Below are 13105 nucleotides of genomic sequence, written 5' to 3' on the forward strand. Positions count from 1 at the left end.
TGCATTTGTAATTTTGATTCTGCCAGTTCCTGTTTCACTCTAGCCTTGTCAAAGAGGTGGTGCTACATAGATAGACATTAGTGCTAGAAATATGCCAAGTAAGTAGCTTCCCATTAAAGAACCAGAAAGTAAGACAAGAACATTCAGCAATGCAGCGTTAGATTTCACTCAAAAATACATTCAACAGGAGTTTCTTTTGAATCTATCCCATGCCAAGAGCTTTTAGGCACTTGAGACAGCCCAACAATTCAAAGTCATATCTCTGCTTGTGTATGGAACTTACATTTGAGTTCTACATTTTGAGATTCTTTACTCCTTCTTAAGAAGCCAGTTAAATGTCAAAATCCTGAAAAGGATCTGCTGAGATTCTCCACATGGGAGCCAGACATATGCTACAAAGTGTTATTTAAAAACCAACTAGGGGCAATGTTGCCCATGATTTCATCACTCCATCAGGTCCTCTTCCAACAACATACCAACCAGAGAGCTCTTTTTAACCGACTCCATCTGCTGGTGGTAGTGATCAGCATACTGTGGGCACTGTGGTATCATCTGAGATTAGGTTGTGAAATAGGAAGTGGAGTTACAAGCAGATTTGCAAGTATATGCAAATGGTTCCCTTCTATCTCTTGCTGAAACTAAGGGTGCATAATTCAGGTTTGGGAGGAGGCAAGACAGGGCTATCAGCACATTCTTATCAAGGCACAGTTTCCTTTTTGCACAGTCCTTGTTTTGGTTTTGGAAAGAGATCAAAAGGGGATTCTGTGGAAAGTAGTTTCAGAAGCACACAGCATTACTATGTATGCGGAACAGTGGCATTATTCTGTATATGCTGAACGAGGGCATGGAACAGGCAACATGTTAGACTGGAGGAGACGGGAAACATGATGAAAGACAATGAAAGGGAATAAATAGCAAGTGCAAAGACAGTATAGTCTCTTATTTTTAAATTCATCTTGAGCATCTAGGAGGAGAACATCTTAGAACATTAGCCCAGTTTGATTTAATAAGGACTATAAGAGACAACTGTAGAAACCTTGCCAACATCCCAGTTGGATTTATTGATTATCACTTAACAAACTTGAGAGTTCAGCTTGTGCTAAGCTGACACTGCTGAATCTTTACGGATGAAGCCAAAAAAGAGCTATTTCCAGAACCTGGCTCTTGAATCCTATGCCAACTTGCCCCTCTTTTCTGATGTTATTGAAATCTGATCTGGACATCCTAAGAGGCACAACCAACAAGTGGTTAATGGATCATTTCTGAATTCCCAATACTTTATTTTCTTTCCAATGTATTTCGCTTTCAGAGCCGGAAGGTTTTAAGTCAACAGTCTTCACGGGATAGTGGAGGTGCAGGCCTCTGACGATTTGAATTCTAGCAACTCTCACTACACGATCCTTCACCCAAACCCTTCACTGTGGGCCACTTCCGGGTTCCACGTTGCCACTCTGCAAACTTTGGACAATGACATCCTGGCCCACAATGATTGCACAGCAGGCCCCATGGCCTCAAAGAGCAGCCACCTGAGCACTGCTCATCCAGCACTCTGAGACAGGCTCAGGCCACACTAGCTCCGCGTAGATCCAGTAGCTCAAGATCACCAGAGTTTCATTTCGTGCCCATATAAGTGCCGCACATTCCCCAATTCCCAGGGGTTGCCAGCCTGTGGACCCGTGACCTAGCGCGCCATTAAGCCCCAGACGGCAGACTCCCTGACGCCGTAGCACTTTCCGTTCTCCATTCCCCCGTATTCCCACTAGCGTTTTCCCAACACTTTCCACTAGATGTTTACGAAGTGTTGACACCTACTCGGCCGCCGGCTTTCGCGCCCTCCCTGATTCCTCTGCACCCCGGAGGCTGCCGAACCAACCTCCGGGTACCCCGCCCATCTGGAACTCTGCGGCCATCTCTCCCCGCGCGCCCTTTGCGGCCCAGAGCCTGGCGCCCCGCCCACTCCGACCGTCACGTGAGTCACCCGCGCTTCACAGCGCCAATGCCCCGCCCCCATACCACGTGACCAGCCCCACCACGCCCACCGACAGCAGCCACCACGTCCCCTCCCATCACGTGCAGCCTCCGCCCCGCCCCTCACGGGGACTCGCCACGCCCTCTATCACCACGTGATCCACTCACCCCGCCCACACCAGAGACCGCCCCCTCCTCTTTCATCACGTGCCACGACGCCCCGCCCGCCCCTTAGCGCCGCCCCGCCCCCGCGCCGGCGCGCTCCGACGTGCCCTGGAACTTACCCTCCCTCGGAGAGCAGCCTGCGGGGACGCCCGGCGGTGGCGGCCGCCTAGTGAGCGCTCTTCAGGCGGGCTCTCCGTCGCTCGGCCACTGCGCCGGCGGAGGAGGGAGCTGCCCGTCGCTAGGTCTCCGACCCTTGGTAAGAAGGCCGGGCGCGGGTTCCCGCGGAACGCACAAAGGCGCTCGGGGGCGCGGGCTATGCCTGCCTGCTGAGGGCTGCGCCGGGGAGGGCGGCGGCCGCCTGGCCCACGGGGCGAGCAGGTTTACATGACCGGGGTCTCAGCCTGGGCTCCCGGGCTTCCTGCCTGCGGGCAGCGGGCCCTCGGGAGGGAGGGAGAGCCGGCCCGCCCCCCGCGGCTGCTGCCGGCGGACACACCTGCCACCTGGGCCGCGGCGGGGACCGTGGACGCGAACGGCGCGCTCTCCCCGGCCCGGAGGAGCGCGTCTGCTGCCCCCGGCTCTGCTCCGAGAAATCCCTCCCGAGCCCTCGATTCAGAGAGAAACAACAGACTTCGCTGCCAGCGCTCTGCCTGCCTCCCGTCCCGGGCGCTTGTTTTGTCTTTCCGGAAAGGCTGCCCTTGACACGTTGTGTCTTAAGTTACTGCAGACCCTCGCAGACAGAATGGCCACAAGGTGGTCATTAGGGAGAAAGGCACGCCCTTCAGTTTCAGAGGCGGGTGATGTTTTCCTTTTTTTTTTTTTTTTTTTTTTTTTTTTATCTTTTTGCCTGCAGCAGCAATTTAAAATGCCTTGCAAAGGCAAAAGCTGAATGTTTCTAGTATACCATTTTTAAAAAGTTGGAATGCCATTCCAAATGTAGAGCCACGGGTAAGGGTTTTAAAACTGGTTACAAGGTTGGCCGTGTATAGTTCATGTTGACACGCGGAAGTAGATTTTATTGACCATTTAGGCACACATTCCTAAAGGGAGGTACATTGGAGGAAGGAGTCACCCGGCTTCTGGTTCAGATTCTGCTGTCCGACTTTAAAGAGGTGAGACCTTGGAAGACTCCGAATGTTGCAGTGAGAAATCGTTCAGAGTGTCTAGCCTGTAGCACTGCTTCTTTTGTACTTAAAACTGAGAAATGGTGGCCTGGAGGTGTTTATTTGCTCACGTCCGGTTGTGCCTACCAGATCTCTAAGAGGGTGTAAGGTGGAATGGATCATCTTTCCGTTTCTCCACTGCTCTGAGTCTGGCTGCAGGTGCACTGTTTTCTATTTGAAAATTGCGTTGTAAACCTGTCAGAACAGTTTTTGGAACCCAAAACCAGACTGGTTCGTGAAGGTATGATTTAACCATGCCATCGAAGAGTTAGGCCAATAGGGTACACATAACTTTCCACCTTTCTGAGGTGATTTTTGTCCAGGAAACAAAGCGTGTGTGTGTGTGTAGTTCTTAGTATTTATTGACAATCTCCTGTTCTTTATCAACCATGGGGTTGGAGATTGCCTTGAGTCATGATATGATGCCACTTGTGTATATTAGTTGTGCTTATATAATTATCAGTCTTTTAGTTTTTGAATATACTATAGTTTTGAGACACAAATGAAATATGTAAATGCCACAGAACAGCTTATTAATTGTATCATTGACTTTTTTAAATAAGAAAATATTCAGTGCTTTTAAAAAATGGACTGATATGAAACATAAGCTTTGCTAATTTAGTCCTAAAAGTGCAAATGACATTATTGGGATTAAGGGCAATAATTTATTATTTATTTGTTTTATTTTGAGATAGGGCCTCACTTTATAGCCCTGGCTGGCTTAAAACTCATTATGTAGACCAGGCTGGCCTTGAATTGACAGAGATCTCCCTCCCCGCCAAAGCTGGGATTAAAGGTGTGCCCCCGCCATGCCCATCTAAGAATAATAATTTTAAATTGACTGAAGTGAGATAGTGATCTAGAAAGTCACTAGGTAATAGCAGTATTTATCTGAGAAAATGGACATTGCAGTTTTTAGTAAACAGTGAGAGAGAAAAGTGAAAATAAGCTTTTATCACACTTTGCATTTAACAGTTGTAATTTTACTTAGGGGTATGTGCTGCTGGAAATCAAACCCAGGGCTTTGGCATGTTAGGTGACCGTTTTCTTATAAAACCAATAACCTAATAAATATGTCACAAATATGTTCTATTCTGACTTTGTAACACAGGAATTCATTGTACTTCAAGTCACCTTCAGTTGAAGACCCAAATACTGGCTACCATCTTTGTGATTTTACTTCTCTATATTGTTAGCTGGTCTACTTGTGCCAGAACCATGTGATTGAGCCATTGCCTTGTTGATTTCATAGACCCAGTGTAAGTCCTGTGGTTCCAGTTTGTAGGTGATTTGACATGGGCCCCAAAATGCTGATGCTTCATCTTGGAGCTCCTCACCTCTGTTGACAACCTAAGGCCTCTCTTACCCTAAAGTACAGGGGAATCATTCTTCTAATAAGTCCCCAGGTCATGTGTGTGCTGTTGTGTGTAGATAGAAATGCACTGCCAGCTATCCTGTAATTTAATTTCTAGTACACATGTTACAAAAAAACTAAGCAAACTATATAGCATAAATCTATTTAACCTAGTATATTAAAACTAATAATTAATATGAAAATTATTCTCATTTTTTGATTAAAATTTTGATAGATTGTGTAGCTTATACTTAGAGCACACAGTTTTTCCTGCCTGTGTTTCAAATTTTCAGTAGTCACATATTATTAGTGGCTATTGTGTTATCCTATATATTGTTAGTCTGAATTTTTTTTTTAATTTTAAATTTTATTTATTTTTATTTTACACACATTGGTGTTTTGCCTGCATGTATGTCTGTGCAAAGCTGTTGGATCCACTGGAACTGGATGTGAACACCATGTGGGTCCCGGGAATTGAACCTAGGTCCTCTGGAGGAGCAGCCAGTGCTCAGAGCCATCTTTCCAGCCCCTAGTCTGAATCCTTGATATACTGTTCTAAGTATGTTTGCAGATTATTGCCTTTGGCAACGTGTTGATTTTGAAGTGTAGATTTTGGGGCCTTAGTTTCATTCCGTCATTAAAATTTCTAGAACTGGGACTCGCTAACCCTTGGTTTATAACTCCAGGATCTGATTATGGAATGTCTGTTTAGGTGGGATCCTAGATGAGAAAATTTGAATGAAGTATGGACATTGTTATGCATACGGTGATTCTGATTTATAGACTTAGAAAAGTGTGCCAGGTGTAACATTTAATGAGACAAATTGGATCTCAGGCACATGGGAACCTTTCTGAACTATTTTTGTAGAATTCTTTTTTTCTTTTTGTTGAAATAAGGTCTTATGTAGCCGAGACTTACCTTGAACTTAATATGTAATGGAAGGTAACCTTGAATTTAAAATACTCTTGCCTCACCTCCCAATTGCTGGGTTTATAGGTATTTGCCACCACATACAGTTTATGCTGTGGTGGGAGTGGAATTCGGTCTCTTTTATGCTGTGCAGCTACTCTACCTAAATATTAAAAATCTTGTTTTTTTTTTTTTGTTGTTTTGAGACAGAGTTTCTCTGTGTAACCCTAGCTGTCCTGGAACTCAATTTGTAGACCAGGCTTGTCTCAAACTCAGAGATCTGCCTGCTTCTTCCCAAGTGTTGGGGTTAAAGGCTTGTGCCACGGCAGCCATCATTACCCTGCTGCTGCTGCTGCTGCTGCTGCTGCTGCTTCTACTATAGATTTGTTGTTGTGGGTGGTGGTGTTTTTTTTTCCTCTTTCTAGACAGGGTTTCTCTGTAGCTTTGGAGCCTGACCTGGAACTAGCTCTAGGCTGACCTCAAACTCACGGAGATTTGCTTGCCCCTGCCTCTTGAGTGCTGGAATTAAAGGCATACACCACCATCACCTGACTGAGTTCTATAAATCTTAAACTCTTCTAAAATAAGAAATACATTTTGTAACTGGAGATCACCTCCCCCCACCCCTCCAGTTCCTGAATTGTAGCACATATTCAGATTGGTCTGATAACACCTAGAATCAGCTATCAGGGAGCAAAGCTGAAAGATCAGAGAAGCAAGCAGAGCAGCCAACCTCTGGAGAGTTCTTACCTCTACCAGTACTCAGACCGAAGACGCAATCCTTTCTCTACAAATCCTCAGACTGCATGCTCAGCCTGAATCTTCAGACTGCATCTGAGCTCCTGTCTTCCCCCCCACCTTATATTCCTCCTCTCTCTGCCTAGGCGTATCACTTCTGTCTCCACCTCTTTAGTTTCCCTCTTTAGTGCTGGGATTAAAGGCGAGTGATTGGGATCACCTTTGTGTGAGCTCTGTTTCTCTTTTAGATAGATTCAATCTTGTGTAGCCAGGGTGGCCTTGAACTCACAGAGATCCATCTGCCTTTTGTCTCTCAAGTGCCTGGATTAATGGTGTGCCACCATTGCCTGTCCTCTATGGTTTACTAGTGGCTTAGCTGTGAACTCTGATCTTCAGGCAAGCTTTGTTAGATTACAAACAAAATGTCATTACATTTCCTTTTTTTTTTTGTCTAAAATTAAAAAGGCTATAACTAATATAAGAAAAATATACAGGCAATAAATGCATCAACAATACATAAATCTAGTCTATTTGCATTTGACAAATTCAGAGAAAATACTCCATTATCTGTTCTATCATGGTGAGTCCAAAGTCTTGTACCTAATTTACTTTCTGTCATAACTTACATTACTATCCAAAACTATCTCCTGATGTCTCTCAACCTTATACACAACTATATTCTGATGTCTCTACACCTTAAACACTTTACACTTCTTTAGTGAGTTTCTTTTCTGAGTCTAGTAAACAAGGGAAGCTATTAACTATCTAGTCTTCAACTTCCTCAGACCTGAGAAGGAAATAATATTAACTGAGTAATCAGGAAGTACAAGCAAGCAACTTCCAAAAAAATGTGAGAAATGACCAATAGCTGCCTGCCTGGGCAGTCACCCAAGGTTCCTTTGCAACGTTGGGGCATCTGTCTTTGGCCTACAGGCCTAGAAGCAGGATTTTTGAAGAACAGTCCCGCCTTGTCTTGGCAATGTTTGTTAGTCACTTTCTTTTGTGTCCTGCTTGTCTAATTTGGACAGCATATTATCAGCAATCGAGGCAAGAACACTTCCTTGCTCAGTGGCTTATTTTTGCCACAAAGAAAATAACTCCATGTGGAGTTTCTTCAATGCCCATCATTGTCTCCGATGTAGATTTGTGCTGCCAAGAGCAAATATGTCTCAGGGTCATTAAAAAAAAAAAAAAACTTATGCCTGGGCGGTGGTGGCGCACACCTTTAATCCCAGCACTCGGGAGGCAGAGGCAGGCGAATCTCTGAGTTTGAGGCCAGCCTGGTCTACAAGAACTAGTTCCATGACAGGCTCCAAAGCTACAGAGAAACCCTGTCTCGAAAAACCAAAATAAATAAAGAACCTATGTTATTAAAACATCTCAAATGCCATATTCTTCCAATCTCTGAAGTGTTTGAAGTTGACCTGTTTAAAATATATCTGGTTGATTTTGAAAACATACCTAATATGACTACAAGTTTAATTGTAATAGGTGACTAATTACTAATCTGCATTTCTTAATTATCCTAAACAATTGATAATAATAACTTTCAAGAACTAGAAACTTGCATTACATTGTTATGTGAGCTGTATATTGAACCAGATTTGAAACATATGTACAGTTTGTTTTAACAAAATCTCAAACTTGTATCAATATACAAAATTTGTATACAATATACAAAAGTGCAATCCAATATAAAATATTTAAAACTAGTAGTTGCTTTATAAAAGTAGATTCAATAGTATACATTTTTATCTTATATCTGTATCCCCCTTTTTCTGTTCAAAACAAGAACCCTGAATATAATCTCCTTTTTTAGCTTTTTTTCCTGACCATTACCAATAACAGCTTGTAACCAGTCCCCAAACAATGACAAAATACCCGTAATCCATTAAATGATCGACAGACCCGTAATCCATTAAATGATCGAAAGCTACCCACCCCACCTTTTGGGAATGTGGGCGTTGTGTTCTGGCTCTGAATGTACAGAGATCTGTCTGCCTCTGCCTCCTGAGTGCTGGGATTATGTTGCATTGTTTTCTCATTGTTGGTTACAAGTTAGTAAACTATTTTCTACGAGAAGAGTTCTTTGTTGAAGTATGTTTTCAGACATCTCTAGCTTGCCTATTCAATTTTTTTAGTGGTTTTTTTTTTTTTTTTTTTTTTTTTTTTAATGTCCAGTTGGAAATCTCTCCAGCTACTATAGTGAAACCAACTGTTTCTTGGTGGAGGCATTTTGCCATTAGGAATTCTGACTTCTTAAATTGGTAGAATAGAAGCCAAACATAGGTGAGTTTTAAGGTAAAATAAGGAGAGGAGTCTTCATTTCTGTTTTTGTGAAGTCTGGCTATGGGAGCAATATTCAGTCCGTGGAGCATTCTGTAGGTTCGCAGCCTGATGCTACTAGGGATGACAAGAAGTAAAGGGCCGTGGTAAGCTTGTTACTTCATATGAGACAATGGACATGACTAGTTTTGAGGGCAGTTAGTTTCCCTCCAGCTCCTGCCTTTGTTACCACGTGCTGAGAAAACCTCAGAGGAGCTCCAGAAAAAGATTTTTAATTTTGATGAAATCCAGTTTGAATTTTTTCTTTTTTCTTTTCTTTTTTCTTTTTCTTTTTTCTTTTTTTTTTTTTTGTGGCAAGCTGACTGTGATTGTGCATGACTATAATTCAGTAATTGAGAGGCCAAGGATGGTGAGTTTGAGGCCAGCTGGGCTACGTGGTGAGAACCTGTGTGAAAAAAATAAACATTTGCCAAACCAATATTCACTTATATCTTCCTAGTTATAAGCTTTTAAAAATCTGTGATCCATTATGTTTTCTATGAAGTATATGGTATATGAGAGCTATATGAATGTTGAAATTTATTGTTTGTTGAAAATGCCAAACTGTGGATATATAGGTAAAAATCTAGGAGTTAGCAGGGCAGTTGTGACTCACTCCTTTAATCCCAGCACTCAGGGAGGCAGAGGCAGGTGGATCCCCAAATTTGAGGCCATCCTGGTCTAGAAAGTAAATTCTAGGACAGCCAAGGCTACACAAAGAAACCCTGTCTCTGAAAACAAAAACACCAACAAAATAATCAACAAAACAAAAACCTAGGTGCACAATTGCTACAACATGTGCTAAAAGTATATGTTTAGTTTTGAAAGAAACTTCCAGTGTGTTTTCAGTAGTAGCTGTACCATTTCACATTCCCACCAACAATGAAGGAATACTTGGAGCTCCATTCTGGCTGGTACTTGATGTTGTCAATATTCTGGACATTGCCCTTCTAATAAGTATGCAGTAACATCTCATTATTATTTTAACTTGCATTTCCTTGATAGCATATGGTATGGATATTTTGATGAACCTCCCCCCCCACCCCCCCCCCCAAGTTTCTTTCTCTAGTGCTTGGTGTCCTGGAACCTGCTCTGTAGACCAGGATGGCCTTGAACTCAGAAGATTGTCTGCTTTTGCCTCTCAAGTGCTGGGATAAAAGGCATGTGTCACCAGGTCTCAACCACCAATCTCTTTTCTTATGTTTTTATGGTATCTGTAATATTATCTTTGGTGAAGTATCTGTTAAGGTCTTTGGCTCTTTTTTTTTTAAAGATTAATTTTTAATTTTGTGTCTCCGTATGTGCACGCTGAGTGTAGGCACCTGTGGAGGCCTGTGCGTTGGGTTTTATTTTGTGTCTTTGTATGTGCACACTGAGTGTAGGCACCTGTGAAGGCCTGTGCATTGTATTTCTAGGAACTGAAGTGTTGTGAGCTGTCTGGCATGGGTGGTGGGTACTGAACTTGTGACCTCTTTCAGAGCAGTAAGTACTCTTAACTGCTGAACTATCTCCAGTCCTAGCCTATTTTTTAGTTGAATTTTTAATTAAATAAATGGATTTTACATTTTTAAATTATTTTATTAAATGTGTATGGGCGTTTGCTTGCTGGATACATTTGTGTCCCAAGTGAGGAGGCCAGGAGAAGGCTTTGGGATCCCCTAAAAATGGAGTTAAATTGTTAGCCACCAAGTAAGTGCTGCTAGTTAGCTAAACCTGGGTTCTCTGAAAGAATAGCTGGTGCAGAGCTGTTAACTTCTGAGCCATTTCTCCAAACCAAATTGATTGGTTTTTAAATGATTAACTTTGGATTTGATACATTATAATTTGAAAATATTGTTGGAAGGTAAGCATGATGGTGCATGCCTGAATCCCAGAACTTGGGAGGTGGAGTCAGGAAGATTAAGAGTTTGGGGTCAGTAGGCATAGGCAGTTCACAGCTAGTTTGGGCTACATGAGATGTTGGAGGGTAAGAGGGATCCATTTTGTTACAATGGATTAGCAGTTTTTTGTATCTATAATCTTGAATGATACTGGTTAGTATCATTTTTTTCCTCTGTCAACAATTTGTTTATGTTGCTTATAACTATAATGCTAACTTTATAGAGTGAGTTGGATTCTTTTCACATTGATCTTTTATGGAGGTTTTTGTAGAAATGTGAGTTTTCCCTTAATTTTGAGTAAAATTAATTTTTTTATTTTTTTATTTTATTTATTTATTTTTTTATTTTATTTATTTTTTTTTTTAGGCAGGGTTACTCTGCTTTTGGAGCAGCCTGTTCTGGAACTAGCTCTTGTAGACCAGGCTGGCCTCAAATTCACAAAGATCCGCCTTTCTCTGCCTCCCAAGTGCTGGGATTAAAGGTGTGGCCACTACCGTCCCGCCCAGCCAGGAGTTCTTTTTGTGGATAATTTTTAATATTTACTTTGTATATGTTGTGTTTGTGCATGTGTATGTATGTGTGTGGAGGGCAGAGATCCCACTTTTTTGTTTGTTTTGAGACTGAATTCTCTGGACTGGAGCTCATAGATCAATAGGCTGACTGGTCTGCTGTCTTGTTTTCTACATGAGTTCTGGGAACTTAATTCAGGTCACATTGTATGCTTGTGGGGCAAGCACTTTACCAACTGAATCTTGACAGCCTGTGGCTAGTTTTTAAATAATCACTCAATTTGTTGCATAAACTATTTAGGTATCTATCTCTTTTTGAGTAATTTCTGGTAATTTTTGTCTTTTAAAATTTTTGTTTTATTCATTTATCAAATTGGTAAATTTCCCTCTCATTGTCTTAGGACCTGTAAATATATTCCTAAGTTTTGTTGTTGTTGTTGTTGTTTTGTTTTGTTTTTTTGACATTGTGTCTTCTGCTCTTGAACAGTGTGATCACAAGATGCCAGTTTATTGGTCTAGAAGAACCAGATCTGGTTCTACTGATTTCTTCTAACATTTTTCTGTTTCCTATTAACTGACTTTTATCTGCTTTTTATCATATACCTCTGTTAATTTTGTATTTTATTAGATTTTTGTTAGTTTCTCAGAGTGTCATTTAGTAGAGATTTAAAAGTTGTTTTCTTTGAAATAATAGTAAATAGTGTAAATGTTGGTACTATTTAGCTTTGTGTACCATTGAATTCAGTTCAGGTTTTCTGAGTTACTTTGAAGTGTATTGTCTAAATAGCAACAATTTTACTTTTTCAGTGGTGTTGAGGATCTAACCAAGAGTCTTTTACTCATGTACTCTGCCTCCAAATTACATTCTAGCCCTCATTTAGGGTTCTTGTAACTTGGTTTTGTAACTTTATTACTTTATTCTGAGCATGATTCTGTCCTTCATATTTTGGGACTTGCTTCATTACCCAGAGTGTGGGCTCTAGGAAGCATGCCTTCCCAGAAGCTGCTCTTCAGTTGTGTTTACTGCTCTTCCTTTGCCAGAGTGTTTTGTTGTGAACATGTGGTACTTGGTTTTGGTTGTTGCTGTTTGTTTTCCTTTTGTTTCCTTTTAAAAAATAATATTTTGGACAGTGGTGGCACTGGCCTTTAATCCCAGCACTTGGAAGGCAGAGACAGACGGATATCTGTGAATTAGAGGTCAGCCTGCTCTACAGAATGAGTTCCAGGACAGGCTCCAAAGCTACAGAGAAACCCTGTCTCAAAAGAAAGAAAAGGAACAACAACAACAACAACAAAAAACCTAAAAATAATCTCTTTAAAAAGTATGAAATGCTTCACGAACGTTACCCTGGCTGGTTGGTATTGACCTGGTTCCAGTGTGTACAAGCACTTTGCTGGTCACCCCTGTGCTTAGTTTTGTTTTGATAGCTTGATCTATGATAGTTGGTGAATGGTGATACTTTTAACTTTTTATTGATTCTTTGTGAATTTCATATAATGCATCCCCAATGCCTCTCATCTCCCCGTCCCTCTGTATTCAGCCTCTGCTCTTGCAGTCTCCCCTGAAAAGAAAACAAAAAATAAAAACTAAAAATGAAAATTAAACAAAAACAAAAAAGAGTATCTTGCCATGGAAGTTGTGATGTGTCACCCTGTCTACTAAACTTTTGCCCAGTTTTACTTGCAAGTGTTTATTGCAGTGAATTATTGGTCTGGTTTGAGGCCTCAGGCTTCTGCTACACCATTAATACTGAATCCTCAGGGGGACTCCTCTCAGATATCCTGTTGTTGCCCTCTGTCATGGAGATCCTGCAGCTTTGGTTCTGCAGGGCCAGCCCTTTCACTCCAGCAGTTCTTAAATGGGGTAGATGTTGGGGTGGGCCAACTCAAAGCCCTAGATTGAGTTGGGTGGTAACTAAATTGGTGATCCTGCCTGTGCTCCTGTGACAGGGCCAGCTCTCCCACTTTGCCCAGGTGAAGGGCGGGGCCATTTCTCTGATCTGTGATAGCTGTCAAGGGGCAGTCCTGCTCATCTGAGCTCATGCTGTCAGGGCCAGCTCTCTCATCACTGCTATGGAGAGGGGCAGGGCAAGCTC

The 13105-nt window shown here is 42.0% G+C and overlaps 1 protein-coding gene across 5 annotated transcripts in view; it reads left to right on the plus strand.

Moving 5' to 3' along the window:
• Window positions 1-2238: 2238 nt before the first annotated feature.
• Window positions 2239-13105, plus strand: part of Arhgap12 (Rho GTPase activating protein 12) — a 96782-nt gene continuing 85915 nt past the window's right edge. For 3 of the 5 annotated variants that reach the window (XM_038332698.1, XM_038332702.1, XM_038332703.1), the window contains exon 1: window positions 2240-2389. The gene's annotated coding sequence lies outside the window, so the exon portion shown is untranslated. Of the gene's footprint in view, window positions 2390-3001; window positions 3243-13105 lie in introns of those variants that run through there. The other 2 variants (XM_038332700.1, XM_038332701.1) reach the window with 2 other exon arrangements.

This window comes from Arvicola amphibius, chromosome 6 (genome assembly GCF_903992535.2).
Source record: "Arvicola amphibius chromosome 6, mArvAmp1.2, whole genome shotgun sequence".
NCBI lineage: Eukaryota > Metazoa > Chordata > Mammalia > Rodentia > Cricetidae > Arvicola > Arvicola amphibius.